We start from the raw sequence: 12,105 nt of genomic DNA, 5'->3' as shown, positions 1-12,105 counted from the left end.
TAAAATAGATTCACTGAAACATGCATCCTTTTCATTGCTGCATGTGTGATATTTCATGTCTGCGCCTGTTCCGAGACCTGTCTCTCTCTGTTTCGGGCTGGTGACAGCGCGATTCTGCATTTTATTTCTTGCCCATCATTGTGGTTCTCACATCGAGCTGAAGCGTGAGGCAGAGAGCTGATTTTTAAAATCGCTGTGAAATTAATTTGTGGAAGTGGGAAAGGCCGAGTCAGTTTTTCATTGTATTTTCAACATCCAATATTGCAGATAAATGAAAGTGAAGCTTCGAAAGCAGCAATAACCTCCTCGTCGGGGAATTGAACCCCGGTCTCCCGCGTGACAGGCGGGGATACTCACCACTATACTAACGAGGAATTCGTGCAGACATTTGCCGTATATTCACCACAGATGCTTCACGTTTCAGTGAATCTGTTTGAACTGTTCATTTGATGACAGTTTGTTTAACTTTCCACGGACCACTGTTGAAAGAAGAATTACCGACCACTTTTCCATCTCATGTTGGATCATGATGTGGGTAACGCGGGAGAGAGTGAGACAGATCTTCTCAGGAAAATATAGAAAATATGAGGCACATACACAGACAGACAGACACAGACACACATACACATGGATTGACTCAGAAATACTGAGAGTCAGAATATGGATAATTTGGCTGATTTTTGTTCCATTTCTGTCGTAGATTTCGTGAAATCTTGCAGATCAATTAAAATGAGCATAAAACTCGAGGTACTCAATGCTGTGGAATTTTAATTCACTTAAGAATTATTAATTCTACAAGAAACTTGTTGAATTTTGAAACGCAGAGATGAAACAGGTTGATGAATGACGGGATCTGAAGTCTGTCAGATTTGAACCTGCGCGGGGGAAATGAATGAATTTCGAATCTGTCACCTAACCCACCAGTTAGTAAAAATCACAATTGCTCTGCATCCAGTCCTCAAATAGTCTCCGTACAATAATATTCTGAAAGTGACAATCACCTGTTTTTTTGCTCTGTAGTTTTTGTTTAGGAAGAAGGTCGGCGAAGACATAAAATTAAAAGTTAGCGTCTGAAAACTGCTACCTCCCAGTCGGGGTATTAAACCCCGGACTAAGGTGGGGCAACTCACCACGATAAGAGAGAAAGAAAGAACGAAAGAAAGACAGAGTCAGTTGTCGTTGTCTAACAAAGAGATGGAAATGTAAATGGTTCTTTCAAGAGTGGCCCGTGGAAAATGAAACAAACTGTCATCAAATAAATAGTTAAAAGAAATGCACTGATACGTGAAGCATGTCTAACACCATCTGGGATGAGTGCACAGTCAACGCAGCAGTTCCTCGTTAGTATAGTGGTGAGTATCCCCGCCTGTCACGCGGGAGACCGGGGTTCAATTCCCCGACGTGGAGTTTAAACTTTTGCCGCCTTTTGAAGCTTTTTCTCTCATTTATCTCTAATATTCGATGCGGAATATACAGTGTAAAACTGACTCGGAGTTTCCCACTTTCCCCGATTTAATTTCACTGATATTCCAGCGGTTTTAAAATCTGCTCTCAGCTTCACTCTTCACCTCGATGTTCGACTGGTTTCTGTGATGTTGGGGATTTCGGGAGGAGGCCGAGATGGATCATCCACTCGGCACTTCTGGCTGAAGACGGTTTCTAAAACTTTGCACTCACACGCTGGGCTTTACCATCATTGAGGATGGGGATGTTCATAGAGCCTCTTCCCATTAGTTGTTTAATTATCCACCATCATTCACAAATGGGTGTGGCAGGACTGCAGAGCTTTGATCTGATCCGTTGTTTGTGGGATCGTTTAGCTCTGTCGACAGCATGCTGCTTCCACTGTTTGTCAAGTAGTCCTGTGTTACTTTCAGGTTATTGGTGTGTGTATATGTCTGTGTGCGAGTGTTTATGTAGCTCGGAATGTGTGTGTTTGTGTATGTGTGAATATGACTATGTCTGTCTCACTTGTTATATGCGTTTCTGAGTGTCCCTCTCTTTCTTTCTATCTGTCACTTTTAACCTGCTCCCCAAATAATTTTTCTCTGGACCTTGACTAACAAAGAGATAGAAAGTAAGTCTTCTTTCAACAGTGGCATGTGGAAAGTTAATCAAATTGTCATCAAAGAAGTAGTTAAAATAGATTCACTGAAACATGCATCCTTTTAATTGCTGTATGTGAGATCTTTCATGTCTGCGCCTGTTCCGAGACCTGTCTCTCTCTGGTGACAGCGCGATTCTGCGTTTCATTTCTTGCCCATCATTGTGGTTCTCACATCGAGCTGAAGCGTGAGACAGAGTCAGTTGTCGTTGTCTAACAAAGAGATGGAAATGTAAATGGTTCTTTCAAGAGTGGCCCGTGGAAAATGAAACAAACTGTCATCAAATAAATAGTTAAAAGAAATGCACTGATACGTGAAGCATGTCTAACATCATCTGGGATGAGTGCACAGTCAACGCAGCAGTTCCTCGTTAGTATAGTGGTGAGTATCCCCGCCTGTCACGCGGGAGACCGGGGTTCAATTCCCCGACGTGGAGTTTAAACTTTTGCCGCCTTTTGAAGCTTTTTCTCTCATTTATCTCTAATATTCGATGCGGAATATACAGTGTAAAACTGACTCGGAGTTTCCCACTTTCCCCGATTTAATTTCACTGATATTCCAGCGGTTTTAAAATCTGCTCTCAGCTTCACTCTTCACCTCGATGTTCGACTGGTTTCTGTGATGTTGGGGATTTCGGGAGGAGGCCGAGATGGATCATCCACTCGGCACTTCTGGCTGAAGACGGTTTCTAAAACTTTGCACTCACACGCTGGGCTTTACCATCATTGAGGATGGGGATGTTCATAGAGCCTCTTCCCATTAGTTGTTTAATTATCCACCATCATTCACAAATGGGTGTGGCAGGACTGCAGAGCTTTGATCTGATCCGTTGTTTGTGGGATCGTTTAGCTCTGTCGACAGCATGCTGCTTCCACTGTTTGTCAAGTAGTCCTGTGTTACTTTCAGGTTATTGGTGTGTGTATATGTCTGTGTGCGAGTGTTTATGTAGCTCGGAATGTGTGTGTTTGTGTATGTGTGAATATGACTATGTCTGTCTCACTTGTTATATGCGTTTCTGAGTGTCCCTCTCTTTCTTTCTATCTGTCACTTTTAACCTGCTCCCCAAATAATTTTTCTCTGGACCTTGACTAACAAAGAGATAGAAAGTAAGTCTTCTTTCAACAGTGGCATGTGGAAAGTTAATCAAATTGTCATCAAAGAAGTAGTTAAAATAGATTCACTGAAACATGCATCCTTTTAATTGCTGTATGTGAGATCTTTCATGTCTGCGCCTGTTCCGAGACCTGTCTCTCTCTGGTGACAGCGCGATTCTGCGTTTCATTTCTTGCCCATCATTGTGGTTCTCACATCGAGCTGAAGCGTGAGGCAGAGAGCAGATTTTTAAAATCGCTGTGAAATCAATTTGTGGAAGTGGGAAAGGCCGAGTCAGTTTTTCATTGTATTTTCAACATCCAATATTGCAGATAAATGAAAGTGAAGCTTCGAAAGCAGCAATAACCTCCTCGTCGGGGAATTGAACCCCGGTCTCCCGCGTGACAGGCGGGGATACTCACCACTATACTAACGAGGATTTCGTGCAGATATTTGCCGTATATTCACCACAGATGCTTCACGTTTCAGTGAATCTGTTTGAACTGTTCATTTGATGACAGTTTGTTTAACTTTCCACGGACCACTGTTGAAAGAAGAATTACCGACCACTTTTCCATCTCATGTTGGATCATGATGTGGGTAACGCGGGAGAGAGTGAGACAGATCTTCTCAGGAAAATATAGAAAATATGAGGCACATACACAGACAGACAGACACAGACACACATACACATGGATTGACTCAGAAATACTGAGAGTCAGAATATGGATAATTTGGCTGATTTTTGTTCCATTTCTGTCGTAGATTTCGTGAAATCTTGCAGATCAATTAAAATGAGCATAAAACTCGAGGTACTCAATGCTGTGGAATTTTAATTCACTTAAGATTTATTAATTCTACAAGAAACTTGTTGAATTTTGAAACGCAGAGATGAAACAGGTTGATGAATGACGGGATCTGAAGTCTGTCAGATTTGAACCTGCGCGGGGGAAATGAATGAATTTCGAATCTGTCACCTAACCCACCAGTTAGTAAAAATCACAATTGCTCTGCATCCAGTCCTCAAATAGTCTCCGTACAATAATATTCTGAAAGTGACAATCACCTGTTTTTTTGCTCTGTAGTTTTTGTTCAGGAAGAAGGTCGGCGAAGACATAAAATTAAAAGTTAGCGTCTGAAAACTGCAACCTCCCAGTCGGGGTATTAAACCCCGGACTAAGGTGGGGCAACTCACCACGATAAGAGAGAAAGAAAGAACGAAAGAAAGACAGAGTCAGTTGTCGTTGTCTAACAAAGAGATGGAAATGTAAATGGTTCTTTCAAGAGTGGCCCGTGGAAAATGAAACAAACTGTCATCAAATAAATAGTTGAAAGAAATGCACTGATACGTGAAGCATGTCTAACACCATCTGGGATGAGTGCACAGTCAACGCAGCAGTTCCTCGTTAGTGTAGTGGTGAGTAGCCCCGCCTGTCACGCGGGAGACCGGGGTTCAATTCCCCGACGGGGAGTTTAAACTTTTGCCGCCTTTTAAAGCTTTTTCTCTCATTTATCTCTAATATTCGATGCGGAATATACAGTGTAAAACTGACTCGGAGTTTCCCACTTTCCCCGATTTAATTTCACTGATATTCCAGCGGTTTTAAAATCTGCTCTCAGCTTCACTCTTCACCTCGATGTTCGACTGGTTTCTGTGATGTTGGGGATTTCGGGAGGAGGCCGAGATGGATCATCCACTCGGCACTTCTGGCTGAAGACGGTTTCTAAAACTTTGCACTCACACGCTGGGCTTTACCATCATTGAGGATGGGGATGTTCATAGAGCCTCTTCCCATTAGTTGTTTAATTATCCACCATCATTCACAAATGGGTGTGGCAGGACTGCAGAGCTTTGATCTGATCCGTTGTTTGTGGGATCGTTTAGCTCTGTCGACAGCATGCTGCTTCCACTGTTTGTCAAGTAGTCCTGTGTTACTTTCAGGTTATTGGTGTGTGCATATGTCTGTGTGCGAGTGTTTATGTAGCTCGGAATGTGTGTGTTTGTGTATGTGTGAATATGACTATGTCTGTCTCACTTGTTATATGCGTTTCTGAGTGTCCCTCTCTTTCTTTCTATCTGTCACTTTTAACCTGCTCCCCAAATAATTTTTCTCTGGACCTTGACTAACAAAGACATAGAAAGTAAGTCTTCTTTCAACAGTGGCATGTGGAAAGTTAATCAAATTGTCATCAAAGAAGTAGTTAAAATAGATTCACTGAAACATGCATCCTTTTCATTGCTGTATGTGAGATCTTTCATGTCTGCGCCTGTTCCGAGACCTGTCTCTCTCTGGTGACAGCGCGATTCTGCGTTTCATTTCTTGCCCATCATTGTGGTTCTCACATCGAGCTGAAGCGTGAGGCAGAGAGCAGATTTTTAAAATCGCTGTGAAATCAATTTGTGGAAGTGGGAAAGGCCGAGTCAGTTTTTCATTGTATTTTCAACATCCAATATTGCAGATAAATGAAAGTGAAGCTTCGAAAGCAGCAATAACCTCCTCGTCGGGGAATTGAACCCCGGTCTCCCGCGTGACAGGCGGGGATGCTCACCACTATACTAACGAGGAATTCGTGCATACATTTGCCGTATATTCACCACAGATGCTTCACGTTTCAGTGAATCTGTTTGAACTGTTCATTTGATGACAGTTTGTTTAACTTTCCACGGACCACTGTTGAAAGAAGAATTACCGACCACTTTTCCATCTCATGTTGGATCATGATGTGGGTAACGCGGGAGAGAGTGAGACAGATCTTCTCAGGAAAATATAGAAAATATGAGGCACATACACAGACAGACAGACACAGACACACATACACATGGATTGACTCAGAAATACTGAGAGTCAGAATATGGATAATTTGGCTGATTTTTGTTCCATTTCTGTCGTAGATTTCGTGAAATCTTGCAGATCAATTAAAATGAGCATAAAACTCGAGGTACTCAATGCTGTGGAATTTTAATTCACTTAAGAATTATTAATTCTACAAGAAACTTGTTGAATTTTGAAACGCAGAGATGAAACAGGTTGATGAATGACGGGATCTGAAGTCTGTCAGATTTGAACCTGCGCGGGGGAAATGAATGAATTTCGAATCTGTCACCTAACCCACCAGTTAGTAAAAATCACAATTGCTCTGCATCCAGTCCTCAAATAGTCTCCGTACAATAATATTCTGAAAGTGACAATCACCTGTTTTTTTGCTCTGTAGTTTTTGTTCAGGAAGAAGGTCGGCGAAGACATAAAATTAAAAGTTAGCGTCTGAAAACTGCAACCTCCCAGTAGGGGTATTAAACCCCGGACTAAGGTGGGGCAACTCACCACGATAAGAGAGAAAGAAAGAACGAAAGAAAGACAGAGTCAGTTGTCGTTGTCTAACAAAGAGATGGAAATGTAAATGGTTCTTTCAAGAGTGGCCCGTGGAAAATGAAACAAACTGTCATCAAATAAATAGTTGAAAGAAATGCACTGATACGTGAAGCATGTCTAACACCATCTGGGATGAGTGCACAGTCAACGCAGCCGTTCCTCGTTAGTATAGTGGTGAGTATCCCCGCCTGTCACGCGGGAGACCGGGGTTCAATTCCCCGACGGGGAGATTAAACTTTTGCCGCCTTTTAAAGCTTTTTCTCTCATTTATCTCTAATATTCGATGCGGAATATACAGTGTAAAACTGACTCGGAGTTTCCCACTTTCCCCGATTTAATTTCACTGATATTCCAGCGGTTTTAAAATCTGCTCTCAGCTTCACTCTTCACCTCGATGTTCGACTGGTTTCTGTGATGTTGGGGATTTCGGGAGGAGGCCGAGATGGATCATCCACTCGGCACTTCTGGCTGAAGACGGTTTCTAAAACTTTGCACTCACACGCTGGGCTTTACCATCATTGAGGATGGGGATGTTCATAGAGCCTCTTCCCATTAGTTGTTTAATTATCCACCATCATTCACAAATGGGTGTGGCAGGACTGCAGAGCTTTGATCTGATCCGTTGTTTGTGGGATCGTTTAGCTCTGTCTACAGCATGCTGCTTCCACTGTTTGTCAAGTAGTCCTGTGTTACTTTCAGGTTATTGGTGTGTGTATATGTCTGTGTGCGAGTGTTTATGTAGCTCGGAATGTGTGTGTTTGTGTATGTGTGAATATGACTATGTCTGTCTCACTTGTTATATGCGTTTCTGAGTGTCCCTCTCTTTCTTTCTATCTGTCACTTTTAACCTGCTCCCCAAATAATTTTTCTCTGGACCTTGACTAACAAAGAGATAGAAAGTAAGTCTTCTTTCAACAGTGGCATGTGGAAAGTTAATCAAATTGTCATCAAAGAAGTAGTTAAAATAGATTCACTGAAACATGCATCCTTTTAATTGCTGTATGTGAGATCTTTCATGTCTGCGCCTGTTCCGAGACCTGTCTCTCTCTGGTGACAGCGCGATTCTGCGTTTCATTTCTTGCCCATCATTGTGGTTCTCACATCGAGCTGAAGCGTGAGGCAGAGAGCAGATTTTTAAAATCGCTGTGAAATCAATTTGTGGAAGTGGGAAAGGCCGAGTCAGTTTTTCATTGTATTTTCAACATCCAATATTGCAGATAAATGAAAGTGAAGCTTCGAAAGCAGCAATAACCTCCTCGTCGGGGAATTGAACCCCGGTCTCCCGCGTGACAGGCGGGGATACTCACCACTATACTAACGAGGAATTCGTGCAGACATTTGCCGTATATTCACCACAGATGCTTCACGTTTCAGTGAATCTGTTTGAACTGTTCATTTGATGACAGTTTGTTTAACTTTCCACGGACAACTGTTGAAAGAAGAATTACCGACCACTTTTCCATCTCATGTTGGATCATGATGTGGGTAACGCGGGAGAGAGTGAGACAGATCTTCTCAGGAAAATATAGAAAATATGAGGCACATACACAGACAGACAGACACAGACACACATACACATGGATTGACTCAGAAATACTGAGAGTCAGAATATGGATAATTTGGCTGATTTTTGTTCCATTTCTGTCGTAGATTTCGTGAAATCTTGCAGATCAATTAAAATGAGCATAAAACTCGAGGTACTCAATGCTGTGGAATTTTAATTCACTTAAGAATTATTAATTCTACAAGAAACTTGTTGAATTTTGAAACGCAGAGATGAAACAGGTTGATGAATGACGGGATCTGAAGTCTGTCAGATTTGAACCTGCGCGGGGGAAATGAATGAATTTCGAATCTGTCACCTAACCCACCAGTTAGTAAAAATCACAATTGCTCTGCATCCAGTCCTCAAATAGTCTCCGTACAATAATATTCTGAAAGTGACAATCACCTGTTTTTTTGCTCTGTAGTTTTTGTTCAGGAAGAAGGTCGGCGAAGACATAAAATTAAAAGTTAGCGTCTGAAAACTGCAACCTCCCAGTCGGGGTATTAAACCCCGGACTAAGGTGGGGCAACTCACCACGATAAGAGAGAAAGAAAGAACGAAAGAAAGACAGAGTCAGTTGTCGTTGTCTAACAAAGAGATGGAAATGTAAATGGTTCTTTCAAGAGTGGCCCGTGGAAAATGAAACAAACTGTCATCAAATAAATAGTTGAAAGAAATGCACTGATACGTGAAGCATGTCTAACACCATCTGGGATGAGTGCACAGTCAACGCAGCAGTTCCTCGTTAGTATAGTGGTGAGTATCCCCGCCTGTCACGCGGGAGACCGGGGTTCAATTCCCCGACGGGGAGATTAAACTTTTGCCGCCTTTTAAAGCATTTTCTCTCATTTATCTCTAATATTCGATGCGGAATATACAGTGTAAAACTGACTCGGAGTTTCCCACTTTCCCCGATTTAATTTCACTGATATTCCAGCGGTTTTAAAATCTGCTCTCAGCTTCACTCTTCACCTCGATGTTCGACTGGTTTCTGTGATGTTGGGGATTTCGGGAGGAGGCCGAGATGGATCATCCACTCGGCACTTCTGGCTGAAGACGGTTTCTAAAACTTTGCACTCACACGCTGGGCTTTACCATCATTGAGGATGGGGATGTTCATAGAGCCTCTTCCCATTAGTTGTTTAATTATCCACCATCATTCACAAATGGGTGTGGCAGGACTGCAGAGCTTTGATCTGATCCGTTGTTTGTGGGATCGTTTAGCTCTGTCTACAGCATGCTGCTTCCACTGTTTGTCAAGTAGTCCTGTGTTACTTTCAGGTTATTGGTGTGTGCATATGTCTGTGTGCGAGTGTTTATGTAGCTCGGAATGTGTGTGTTTGTGTATGTGTGAATATGACTATGTCTGTCTCACTTGTTATATGCGTTTCTGAGTGTCCCTCTCTTTCTTTCTATCTGTCACTTTTAACCTGCTCCCCAAATAATTTTTCTCTGGACCTTGACTAACAAAGAGATAGAAAGTAAGTCTTCTTTCAACAGTGGCATGTGGAAAGTTAATCAAATTGTCATCAAAGAAGTAGTTAAAATAGATTCACTGAAACATGCATCCTTTTAATTGCTGTATGTGAGATCTTTCATGTCTGCGCCTGTTCCGAGACCTGTCTCTCTCTGGTGACAGCGCGATTCTGCGTTTCATTTCTTGCCCATCATTGTGGTTCTCACATCGAGCTGAAGCGTGAGACAGAGTCAGTTGTCGTTGTCTAACAAAGAGATGGAAATGTAAATGGTTCTTTCAAGAGTGGCCCGTGGAAAATGAAACAAACTGTCATCAAATAAATAGTTAAAAGAAATGCACTGATACGTGAAGCATGTCTAACACCATCTGGGATGAGTGCACAGTCAAGGCAGCAGTTCTTCGTTAGTATAGTGGTGAGTATCCCCGCCTGTCACGCGGGAGACCGGGGTTCAATTCCTCGACGGGGAGATTAGACTTTTGCCGCCTTTTAAAGCTTTTTCTCTCATTTATCTCTAATATTCGATGCGGAATATACAGTGTAAAACTGACTCGGAGTTTCCCACTTTCCCCGATTTAATTTCACTGATATTCCAGCGGTTTTAAAATCTGCTCTCAGCTTCACTCTTCACCTCGATGTTCGACTGGTTTCTGTGATGTTGGGGATTTCGGGAGGAGGCCGAGATGGATCATCCACTCGGCACTTCTGGCTGAAGACGGTTTCTAAAACTTTGCACTCACACGCTGGGCTTTACCATCATTGAGGATGGGGATGTTCATAGAGCCTCTTCCCATTAGTTGTTTAATTATCCACCATCATTCACAAATGGGTGTGGCAGGACTGCAGAGCTTTGATCTGATCCGTTGTTTGTGGGATCGTTTAGCTCTGTCTACAGCATGCTGCTTCCACTGTTTGTCAAGTAGTCCTGTGTTACTTTCAGGTTATTGGTGTGTGTATATGTCTGTGTGCGAGTGTTTATGTAGCTCGGAATGTGTGTGTTTGTGTATGTGTGAATATGACTATGTCTGTCTCACTTGTTATATGCGTTTCTGAGTGTCCCTCTCTTTCTTTCTATCTGTCACTTTTAACCTGCTCCCCAAATAATTTTTCTCTGGACCTTGACGAACAAAGAGATAGAAAGTAAGTCTTCTTTCAGCAGTGGCATGTGGAAAGTTAAACAAATTGTCATCAAAGAAGTAGTTAAAATAGATTCACTGAAACATGCATCCTTTTAATTGCTGCATGTGAGATCTTTCATGTCTGCGCCTGTTCCGAGACCTGTCTCTCTCTGGTGACAGCGCGATTCTGCGTTTCATTTCTTGCCCATCATTGTGGTTCTCACATCGAGCTGAAGCGTGAGGCAGAGAGCAGATTTTTAAAATCGCTGTGAAATCAATTTGTGGAAGCGGGAAAGGCCGAGTCAGTTTTTCATTGTATTTTCAACATCCAATATTGCAGATAAATGAAAGTGAATCTTCGAAAGCAGCAATAACCTCCTCGTCGGGGAATTGAACCCCGGTCTCCCGCGTGACAGGCGGGGATACTCACCACTATACTAACGAGGAATTCGTGCAGACATTTGCCGTATATTCACCACAGATGCTTCACGTTTCAGTGAATCTGTTTGAACTGTTCATTTGATGACAGTTTGTTTAACTTTCCACGGACCACTGTTGAAAGAAGAATTACCGACCACTTTTCCATCTCATGTTGCATCATGATGTGGGTAACGCGGGAGAGAGTGAGACAGATCTTCTCAGGAAAATATAGAAAATATGAGGCACATACACAGACAGACAGACACAGACACACATACACATGGATTGACTCAGAAATACTGAGAGTCAGAATATGGATAATTTGGCTGATTTTTGTTCCATTTCTGTCGTAGATTTCGTGAAATCTTGCAGATCAATTAAAATGAGCATAAAACTCGAGGTACTCAATGCTGTGGAATTTTAATTCACTTAAGAATTATTAATTCTACAAGAAACTTGTTGAATTTTGAAACGCAGAGATGAAACAGGTTGATGAATGACGGGATCTGAAGTCTGTCAGATTTGAACCTGCGCGGGGGAAATGAATGAATTTCGAATCTGTCACCTAACCCACCAGTTAGTAAAAATCACAATTGCTCTGCATCCAGTCCTCAAATAGTCTCCGTACAATAATATTCTGAAAGTGACAATCACCTGTTTTTTTGCTCTGTAGTTTTTGTTCAGGAAGAAGGTCGGCGAAGACATAAAATTAAAAGTTAGCGTCTGAAAACTGCAACCTCCCAGTCGGGGTATTAAACCCCGGACTAAGGTGGGGCAACTCACCACGATAAGAGAGAAAGAAAGAACGAAAGAAAGACAGAGTCAGTTGTCGTTGTCTAACAAAGAGATGGAAATGTAAATGGTTCTTTCAAGAGTGGCCCGTGGAAAATGAAACAAACTGTCATCAAATAAATAGTTGAAAGAAATGCACTGATACGTGAAGCATGTCTAACACCATCTGGGATGAGTGCACAGTCA

The 12,105-nt window shown here is 42.2% G+C and overlaps 7 non-coding genes across 7 annotated transcripts; 2 read left to right on the top strand and 5 right to left on the bottom strand.

The window, feature by feature from the left end:
- Nucleotides 1–302: 302 nt before the first annotated feature.
- trnad-guc (transfer RNA aspartic acid (anticodon GUC)) lies at nucleotides 303–374 on the bottom strand. Its single transcript has one exon. It is a non-coding gene; the product is annotated as a tRNA-Asp (tRNA).
- A 3,190-nt stretch (nucleotides 375–3,564) lies between these two features.
- trnad-guc (transfer RNA aspartic acid (anticodon GUC)) lies at nucleotides 3,565–3,636 on the bottom strand. Its single transcript has one exon. It is a non-coding gene; the product is annotated as a tRNA-Asp (tRNA).
- A 2,056-nt stretch (nucleotides 3,637–5,692) lies between these two features.
- Nucleotides 5,693–5,764, bottom strand: trnad-guc (transfer RNA aspartic acid (anticodon GUC)). Its single transcript has one exon. It is a non-coding gene; the product is annotated as a tRNA-Asp (tRNA).
- Nucleotides 5,765–6,725: 961 nt separating this feature from the next.
- Nucleotides 6,726–6,797, top strand: trnad-guc (transfer RNA aspartic acid (anticodon GUC)). Its single transcript has one exon. It is a non-coding gene; the product is annotated as a tRNA-Asp (tRNA).
- A 1,023-nt stretch (nucleotides 6,798–7,820) lies between these two features.
- trnad-guc (transfer RNA aspartic acid (anticodon GUC)) lies at nucleotides 7,821–7,892 on the bottom strand. Its single transcript has one exon. It is a non-coding gene; the product is annotated as a tRNA-Asp (tRNA).
- Nucleotides 7,893–8,853: 961 nt separating this feature from the next.
- trnad-guc (transfer RNA aspartic acid (anticodon GUC)) lies at nucleotides 8,854–8,925 on the top strand. Its single transcript has one exon. It is a non-coding gene; the product is annotated as a tRNA-Asp (tRNA).
- A 2,157-nt stretch (nucleotides 8,926–11,082) lies between these two features.
- trnad-guc (transfer RNA aspartic acid (anticodon GUC)) lies at nucleotides 11,083–11,154 on the bottom strand. The gene has a single exon. It is a non-coding gene; the product is annotated as a tRNA-Asp (tRNA).
- Between the last annotated feature and the right edge of the window lie 951 nt (nucleotides 11,155–12,105).

This window comes from Heptranchias perlo, chromosome 35, assembly GCF_035084215.1.
Source record: "Heptranchias perlo isolate sHepPer1 chromosome 35, sHepPer1.hap1, whole genome shotgun sequence".
NCBI classification, from domain to species: domain Eukaryota; kingdom Metazoa; phylum Chordata; class Chondrichthyes; order Hexanchiformes; family Hexanchidae; genus Heptranchias; species Heptranchias perlo.
Note: the sequence above shows the minus strand (reverse complement) of the source record. Positions and strands in the feature narration are given on the sequence as shown.